Raw genomic sequence first — 9685 nt, forward strand, 5'->3', positions numbered from 1 at the left:
AGGATGCCCGCCTGAGGTCTTGTTGGCATGGGATGGAGGAGCAGAGAGGGGAAGATCTGACTCACGGCCCGGGTGGGAGATCAGGAGACCCACCCTGAAATGAGAGTGAGAAGGGCGTTCTCCAGGCCAGGGAGGATGCAGAACCGGGTGGGGTGGGCTGGAGGCTCCAGGAGAGTGGAGTGGTGTAAAAAGAGTGGTGTCTGCTGGCCCAGGACATTCATTTCAGAGGCTGGAGAGGGAAGAAAATCAAAAAGGAAGGAAGTGGCCATAAGCAGCTATTTTTAGCTGGGAAAGGAGAAACCCGTGAAGGGGAAGATGAATAAAAGATAGAAGGGTACAGGAAACCTTGGTCATTTTAAAGGAAAAGACTGCTTGGTACCTATGAAGAAGCATTTGATGAAAGTCAACATCAACCCCTGATGGAAACTTCTGGTAACTTAGCAGTAGAATGATTCCTTGAGTGAATGCGAAGAAGAATCCTCTCTAGGGAGCCGTAGGAAATCCCAGAAGCACTCAAGTTCAATCAGAACAAGGAATCAATCCCAGTGGCACTCCAATCATTTGATATTTTTTTCTGGATATTGTGGCTAACGCAATGACACACAAAAATAAAGTAGTATAATTATTGGGAAAGGGAGAGACAACAATGATCATGACTGAAAGCTGGAAAACCCAAAGAGCCACCACCCTCTTCACAAAACAAAATAAAACAAAACCTTACCAAACCCAAAACACCATCATCTGAGGACAGCGAGGGGGAAGAAAACTTAGTGGTTTTTTCTCCTTTCTTCCTCCTTCTCCTCCTCCTCTTCCTCCTCTTCCTTCTTTTTCTTCTTTTCTTTTCTTCTTCCTCTTCTTTCTTTCTTCCTCCTCCTCCTTTCTCCTCTTTCTTCCTCCTCTTCTTTTTCTTCCTTCCTTCCTCCTCCTCCTCTTCCGTCTTTCGTCTTTCATCTTCTTCTTCTTTTATAGAAATGGGGTTTCACTTTGTTGCCCAGGCTGGTCAAGCTTCTGGGTTCAGGCGATCCTCCCACCTCAGCCTCCCAAAGTACTGGGATTACAGGGATGAGTTGCCACACCCAGTCAATTGATTGGTTTTTGGTGGGGAGAAATTCTCACACATTTCTTGATAACCCGAGGTCATAGAAGATTTTGTGTTGTTGAGAGTACAGTAGGAAGAAACTATTCCAGTTGCAGTGGCTCACGGCTGTAATTCCAGCACTTTGGGAGGCTGAGGTGGGAGGAGCTCTTGACCCAGGAGTTCCCAGACCATCCTGGGCCACAAAGTAAGACCCCATCTCTACAATTTTTTTTTTTCAAAAACCGCATGGTAGGCCGCAGTGGCTCATGCCTGTAATCCCAGCACTTTGGGAGGCCGAGGTGGGCGGACCACGAGGTCAGGAATTTGAGACCATTCTGGCTAACACGGTGAAACCCTGTCTCTACTACAAATACAAAAAATTAGCCGGGTGTGGCGGCGGGCACCTGTAGTCACAGCTACTTGGGAGGCTGAGGCAGGAGAATCACTTGAACCTGGGAGGCAGAGGTTGCAGTGAGCCAAGATCGTGCCACTGCACTCCAGCCTGGGGGACAGTGCGAGACTCCATCTCAAAAACAACAACAACAACAAAACTAGCCAGGTATGGTGGCACGCGCCTGTAGTCAGTCCTAGCTAGTTGGGAGGCTGAGGCAGGAAGATTGCTTCATCCCAGTAAGTTGAGGCTGCAATGAGCCACTATACTCCAGCCTGGGTGCCAGAGCGGGATCCTGTCTCAAACTAACACAAAAACCAATCAATCAATTTTGCAGCAAACACCAACTGGATGTCCTCTAATTCGATTACATTCTTCCTGTTTTTCTAACATTTAAAAAAAATAAAAAATAGAATCGAGGTTTTCCATGTTAGCCAGGCTGGTCTTGAACTCCTGACCTCAAGTGATCCACCTGCCTTGGTCTCCCAAAGTGCTGAGATTACAGGTGTGAGCCACCGCACGAGGCCCCCAATTCAATGAAATTCTGACACTATCTGGAGATAGTTTCAGATCCCACAGGTTGAGGGCTCAGTCCCATAAGACTGTCCCTCACTTCCGATGCTAGTTGCATACTCATGGTTCTTTTACCTTTGATTCTGAACATCTGGGTATAAATCGGGGTTCCTATGAACCCCTCCTTAGGTTTAATTAATTTTTAGAGCAGGCTGGGTGCAGTAGCTCAGGCCTGTAATCCCAGCGTTTTGGGAGGCCAAGGAGGGTGGCTCACCTGAGGTCAGGAGTTCAAGACCAGCCTGGCCAACATGGTGAAACCCCATCTCTACTAAAAATACAAAAATTGGCCAGGCGCAGTGGCTCACATCTGTAATCCCAGCACTTTGGGAGGCCGAGGCGGGTGGATCACCTGAGGTAAGAAGTTTGAAACTAGCCTGACCAACATGGAGAAACTCTGTGTCTACTAAAAATACAAAATTAGCCGGGTGTGGTGGCGCATGCCTGTAATCAATTTTGCAGCAAACACCAACTGGATGTCCTCCAGCCGCTTGGGAGGCCGAGGCAGGAAAATCCCTTGAACTGGGAGGTAGAGTTTGCAGTGAGCCAAGATTGAGCTATTGCACTCTAGCCTGGGCGACAAAAGCGAAACTCCATCTCAAATAAATAAATAAATAAATAAAAATACAAAATTAGCAGGGTGCGGTAGTGCATGTCTGTAATCCCAGCTACTCAGGAGGCTGAGGCAGGAGAATCGCTTGAACCTGGGAGGCAGAGGTTGCAGTGAGCCGAGATCGTGCCACTGCACTCCAGACTGGGTGACAGAGTGAGACTCTGTCTCCAAAAAAAAAAAAAAAAAAAAAAATTTTTTTGCTAGAGCAGCTCACAGAATTCCGGGAAATCAGTTTGCTGATTTATTCTAAAGGATGTTACAAAGGATGAAGAGATGCACAGGGCGAGGCACCTGGGAAGAAACACGGAACCTCCACATCCTCTCCAGGTTCGCCAGTACTGATGCTCAATCATTAAGTAAAGCCCCTAGTTTACATGAGGCTTCACTGCTTGCGTTGTACATTGTGTAAGTTTTGAGAAATGGACAATGCCATGTACCCACCCTTACAGTCGCATACAGAATAGTTTCACTGCCCTAAAAGTCTGGTGCTTTACCTATTCATCTCTCTCTCCCTCTCCCCAATTTCTAGCAACCACTTGATTATAGTGTCTCCACAGTTTTGCCTTTTCCAGAATGTCACAGTTGGAGTCATACAGTATGGGGCCGTTTCAGATTGGCTTTTTTCACTTAGCATTATGCATTTACATTTCCTCCCCATCCTCTTATAGCTTGATAGCTCATTTCTTTTTAATCACTGAATAATAGTCTATTGTATGAATGTATCATAGTTTGTCTAATTTTTGTCTTGTTTTTGAAATAGGAAAAACGTCCTTCATTTAGAAAGGAAAAAAAAGAGTTGGCCAGGTGCGGTGGCTCATGCCTGTAATTCTAGCACTTCGGGAGGCTGAGGTGGGTAGATCACCAGAGGTCAGGAGTTCAAGACCAGCCTGGCCAACATGGTGAAACCCCATCTCTACTAAAAATAAAAAAAATTAGCTGGGCGTTGTGGTGTGCGCCTGTAATTCCAGCTACTCAGGAGGCTGAGACAGGAGAATCACTTGAATTGGGAGGCGGAGGTTGCAGTGAGCCAAGATTGCCCCACCGCACTCCAGCCTAGGCAACAGAGCAAGACTCCATCTTAAAAAAAAAAAGTTTTGCAGGGAGAGGAGGCATTGAACGCCGGTGCTGGGGCGACCTGGTAAGGTGGGGAAGTGAGTAGAGCAGGACATTCCATGGGAGGGGGCAAGGCATGGGGCAGCCTGAGGGAGGGGCTGCAGAAGGATGGCAGCCGCAGGAGGTGCTTAGCTGGAGTCCTGGGTCCTGGGAGAGAGGGCGGGGGCGTGACAGGTGCAGGAGCTGCTGGGATCTGATGTCCCTTCATGTTGACCAGTGTCTTGAGGGATTTCCTGTCTAGCTTGTGGAGGGTCAAATCACCCCTTTCGGCCCCGTCCTGGCAGCTGCGATCTGGGAAGCTAGACAGAGCTATCCTTTTATCCATAAGCTGCTCACATTTCCGAGGACGCCAGGGGCTCAGAGCTGGGATCTTTAGCACCTTCCGGGCCAAACCGGCAGTCTGCCAGGTTGCCACTGGTGCCAGGGCCTAATTCACCAGCTGCAATAGCCCCTTTGACACCACTGCATTCCCAGGGCTGGGGTGGCTGCCGGAGAGGGGCTGTTAAGCTCCCTCCAGGCTCAGTTCTGAGACCCTCAGATCTCATGACTGAATGGTGCCTTAAAGGTCATCTGACCTACCCTTGGGTTTACCACTGGCATCTCAGCAAATTGCCTAACAGGTGGCCTTCCGGGCTCTGCTTCTTCACCTGCATCGGCTGAGCCAGCCACTCCATTTTTAGACAGCTCAAATGGTCAGGGAGCTTTTCTTAAACCTAAAGCCTCATCACTGTAACTTCTACCCAGAGGTGCTAGTTCCACACACAAGGCCATTTTCCATGATTGATCATTTAGATATTTGAAACCATTCCTCTGGCAGTGTTCCCTTTTCAGGGCTGGAGGGTTTCAGGGCCTCAGCCGTGCTGTGGGCGGTACTGGGGGGCGCCTCCGAGACCTAAGCTCTTCCGCCAGAGCACACTGAGCAGCAGCCCCTGGAGAGGCAGCTGACACCCCCTCCCCGCTTCTGGAGAATTGGGTGTAGCTTTTCCCGCCTGGGTTAGTGCTGGGACCCATGATTTCCCAGGCATGGCTTCTCGTCTGCACCCATGCTGAGCAGCCCACCCTTTCCACACTGATGACCCATTTTCCAACAGGGAAGGCAATCTGTCTGCTTGTGGTAATCTCCCATCAATTGCCTCTTGTTCTTTTATGCTCTGATCATCAATTAAAAGATACAGTACTGCTCTTGGTGGTTTTTGCAAGCCTCAGCTCATTCTGGACTGGCATCTTAACAATGGTTGTCCTAGAGAGTCAGCCTAGGCTTGGTGTGGTGCCTTTTTTCGAACTTTTTTTCCATGATTTGGTTGACCTGTCACCACCTTAGCATGCCCTTAACCTGAGAGGGGACAGTCTGACCATTAGCTGTGGCTCACCAGTGACCCACAGCTGGAGGCAGTTCCCGCCTTATTTTGGACTCTTACCACCTGTCATGTGTGGACCACCTAGAGCCCACCCAAGGTGGGGGGTCGAGAGGGGTTCCCTATGGGCAAAGTAGGCCATGCCTTCCACTCTTGGGACCGCCCACCTCCTCTGTGGGGTCCCTCTCTTCACCACCTGACACTTTGGATCCCACCGCTTCTTCTCCTGCTTGGTGTGCACCCTGCCACAGATCAGGGAAGGGGGGATCCTATCAGGCCTCATAGGAATGTACTTTTTTTTTATTTTTTTGAGACAGAGTCTTGCTCTGTCACCCAGGCTGGAGTGCAGTGGCACAATCACAGCTCACTGCAGCCTTTGCCTCCCAGGTTCAAGCGATTCTCCTGCCTCAGCCTCCCTAGTAGCTGGGACTATAGGTACGTGCCACCATGCCCGGCTAAATTTTTGAAATTTGAAACAGGGTTTCACCGTGTTAGCCAGGATGATCTCGATCTTCTGACCTCATGATCCACCCACCTTGGCCTCCCAAAGTGCTGGGATTACAGGCGTGAACCACTGCGCCTGGCTGTACTTTAATTTAATGTAATTCATTTATTTGTTTAGAGATGGGGTCTTGATCTGTTGCCTAGGCTGGAGTGCAGGGGCATGATCATAGTTCACTGCAGCTTCAAATTCCTGGGCTCAAACAACCCTCCCACCTCAGCCTCCTGAGTAGCTGGGACTAGAGCCACACACCACTATGCCTGGCTAATTTTAATGAAATTTCTAAGAGATGGGGTCTTGTTGTGTTGCCCAGGGTGGTCTCAAACTCCTGGGCTCAAGTGATCCTCCAGAGGAGCTGGGATTACAGGCAGGAGCCAAGGGGTCCAACTTGCACTTTTATTTTAAAATAATTTTAGATTTACACAAGAGTTGCTAAGACAGTACACAGAGTTTCCATGTACCCTTCACCCTGCTTCCCCTAATGTTACCACTTTGCCTAAATATGGCACACTGATCAAAACTAAGAAATTAGCATTGGTACACTACTGCTAACTAACTTCAGACTTTATTCCGATTTCCCTGGTTGACCTTCTTCTGTTCCAGAATCCTATCCAAGATTCCAGATGATAGTCATCAGTTCTCCTCACTCATCTGTGACAGTTCCCAGGTCTTTCCTTGTCTTTTATGATGTTCACACTTTTGAATAGTGCTGGTCAGGTATTTTGGTGTTTTGCAGAATGTCCCTTGGTATGGGTTTGTCTGACATTGTCTCATGAGTAGACTAAGGTGATGGATTTGGGGGAAGAAGACTTCACAGGTGACTGCCTCTCTCAGCACATCCTCCCAAGGCATGCCATGTCAACATGCCTCACTGACGCTATTGACTTTGACCACTTGGTGAAGGTGGTGTCTGCCAGTTTCCTCCACTATTAAATTACTGCTTTTCTCTTTCTGCTCTCATTCATTAGAAGCAAGTCACTAATCCAGAAGCACATATTTAAGGGGAGGGGAACTAAGCTCCCTCTCCTGGAATGAGGAATATCAAATATTTGTAAACATACATTCAAACCATCACTGTAATTAGAAATATTTTCAGGGGAGATACTTGGGGGCTATGGGAAATATCCTGTTTCTCCTTGAAGTTTTGCTCACTATTTTTAGCATTCATTTGCAGATCTTGCCTGTAACATTAATAAGGTGTTCTGGCCGGGCACAGTGGCTCAGGCCTGTAATCCCAGCACTTTGGGAGGCCAAAGCGGGGTTATCACCTGAGATCGGGAGTTCGAGACCAGGCTGGCCAACATGGTGAAACCCAGTCTTTACTAAAAAAACACACAAATTAGCCGGGCATGATGGCGTGCATCTGTAATCCCAACTACTCGGAAGGCTGAGGCAGGAGAATCGCTTGAGCCTGGGAGGCGAGAGTTGCAGTGAGCCAACATCATGCCACTGCACTCCAGCCTGGGCAACAGAGTGAGACTCCCTCTCATAAATAAATAAATAAAATAAGTGTTCTGAGCCAGGTGTGGTGGCATGCACCTGTAGTCCCATCTACTCAGGAGGCTGAGGCTGGAGGATCCCATTAGACCAACAATCTGAGACTGTAGTGTGCTATAATCATGCCTGGAATAGCCACTGCACTCCAGCCTGAGCAACATAGTGAGACCCCTGTCTCTTAAAAAAAAAAAAAAAAATTCCATACTTCATTCAGATTTCCTTAATTATTACCTGATGTCCTTTTTCTGCTCCAGGGTCCCATCCAGATACCACATGACACCCGGTTGTCCTGTCTTCGGAGGCTCCTCCTGGCTGGGACAGTTTCTCTGACTTCCCTTGTTTGCAATGGCTGCTCGAGCTTTGAGGAGTACAGTCAGTGTTCTACAGAACGTCTCTCTCGCTGCTGGAATTCATCTAATGTTTTTCTCATGATTAGACTGGGGTTGGGCATGTTTAGAAAGAAGACCACGGAAGTAAAGTGCCCCCCTCATCACACCATGTCAAGGGTACACACCACCACGTGACTTTTCCCCGTCGCTGCTGACCTGGCCATCTGGCTGAGGCAGGATTGCTCAGATTTCTCCATCCTCAGCTTTACACTGGGGATCTCCTTTCCACGCTGCACTCGCTGGAAGGGAGTCACTGAATGCAGCCAACACTGAAGGAATGAAGTTATTCCACACAGTATTTAGAATTCTCCACAGACCATTTGTCTACTCTTCCTCTTTGTTTATTTATTTTATATCAGTATACATTCAAAGACATTTATTTTATGCTTTGGGCTATAATCCAATACCACCTTTTATTTTGTTGCTCAATTGTTTCAACTTTGGCTGTTCGGCACTTTCAGTTGGTTCCTGTGTCCCTTTGACATGTCCCATCGATGCCGTTTCTTTGCTGGTTTGTTTTTGTTTTTAGCTCTTCCTCTTCCTCCTCCTCCTCTTCCTCCTCTTCCTCCTCTTCCTCCTCCTCTTCCTCTTCTTCCTCCTCTTCCTCCTCTCCTCCTCCTCCTCCTTCTCCTTTTTCTTCTCACTCTGTCGCCCAGGCTGGAGTGCAGCGATGCAATCTCGGTCACTGTAACCTCTGTGCCTCCCGGGTTCAAGCGATTCTTCTGCCTCAGCCTCTGGAGTAGCTGGGATTACAGGTGCATGCCACCTACACCCAGTTAAGTTTTGTATTTTTAGTAGAGATGGGGTTTCAACCATGTTGATCAAGCTGGTCTCGAACTCCTCACCTCACGTGATCTGCCTATTTTGGGCTCCCAAAGTGCTGGGATTACAGGCGTGAGCCACTGCACTGGGCCTTGTTTTTAGCGCTCCTTAACTTTCCGGCTCTATAAACTGTTCCAGGCTTATCTTACATTTTTCCTGCCCAGCCCTATAATCAGCTGTTTCACCAAGGAGGCTGGTTCCTTGTATTGGATAACTGTATTTAGAAATCAAGATCTAGGGCCAGGTGCAGTGGCTCATGCCTGTAATCCCAGCGCTTTGGGAAGCTGAGGCAGGCAGATCACCTGAGCTCAGGAGTTCAAGACCAGCCAGGGTAGCATGGCAAAACACCGTCTCTACAAAAAATACAAAAATTAGCCAGGCACGGTGGCGTGTGCTTGTAGTTTCAGCTACTTGGGAGGCTGCGGCAGGAGAATCACTTGAGTCCAGGAAGCAGAGGTTGCAGGGATGCCACTGCACTCCAGCCTGGGTGACAGAGCGAGAGAGACCCCATCTCAAGATCTGGGTGTAAGGTGTACTCATTGCTACTGGGTGTCACTGCCTCCAGTCTGTCTTAGAGGACAAATCTTGGGAATATGTCTACCTATATTAACCCACATGTACACACATATCTATATGTCTGTATCTGTCTGTGTGTCTATTTAACATGATTGTAGGCTATGTCCTACTCTGATCCAGCATTACATGGTTCATTCCAGTCTCATGTAATTTTGAAGGCTCTGTGGTGGTGGTAAATGCTGTAGGCTGCTGGGAGGCTACAGTAAATGGCAGTTATCCCTGATGACTTCAGTCTTTCATCTCCAGGTACCCTTGACCTGGCAGACATTTTGCTGCTTGACATTGGACTCATCAAGATGAGCTGATGTGCTGCCAGAAGGACCCTTCTGCGCCCAAACTCATCCTGGATCTGCCCTGAGGCGCAAGTGATCTTAACTAAGCAGAAACAGAGCCGGGACTAGGAAATCGGGTCTGGGCTGTTAGCACCACACCCGCACTGTGCTGCCCTGTCATTATTGAGGCACCAGGAAAAGGCTAGGAAGTCCATGTGGTTGGGCCTAAGATGAACTGACAGGGTCTCTTGCATTTAATTCATGCTCCCTACTTCAGTGGAAAGTTTAACAGCGACATAAGTTAGGGCAGCAATTTATAACTGCAGCTGACACTGGACTCATGGGGGCCGGGTCCAGACCCTGCTGATGATAAGGCACAATCAGGACTAAGATGTACTGAGCTAAGGGATGGTGAGGGCAGGCTTTAACCCTGGCTTTGGTCTTTCTTTGATCTTCAACATGTCATGATCCCGGGAGACATCCCGGACCCATACCTCCCCGCCTTCA

The sequence above is a fragment of the Rhinopithecus roxellana genome, chromosome 14 (assembly GCF_007565055.1).
Source record: "Rhinopithecus roxellana isolate Shanxi Qingling chromosome 14, ASM756505v1, whole genome shotgun sequence".
Taxonomy (NCBI): Eukaryota; Metazoa; Chordata; class Mammalia; order Primates; family Cercopithecidae; genus Rhinopithecus; species Rhinopithecus roxellana.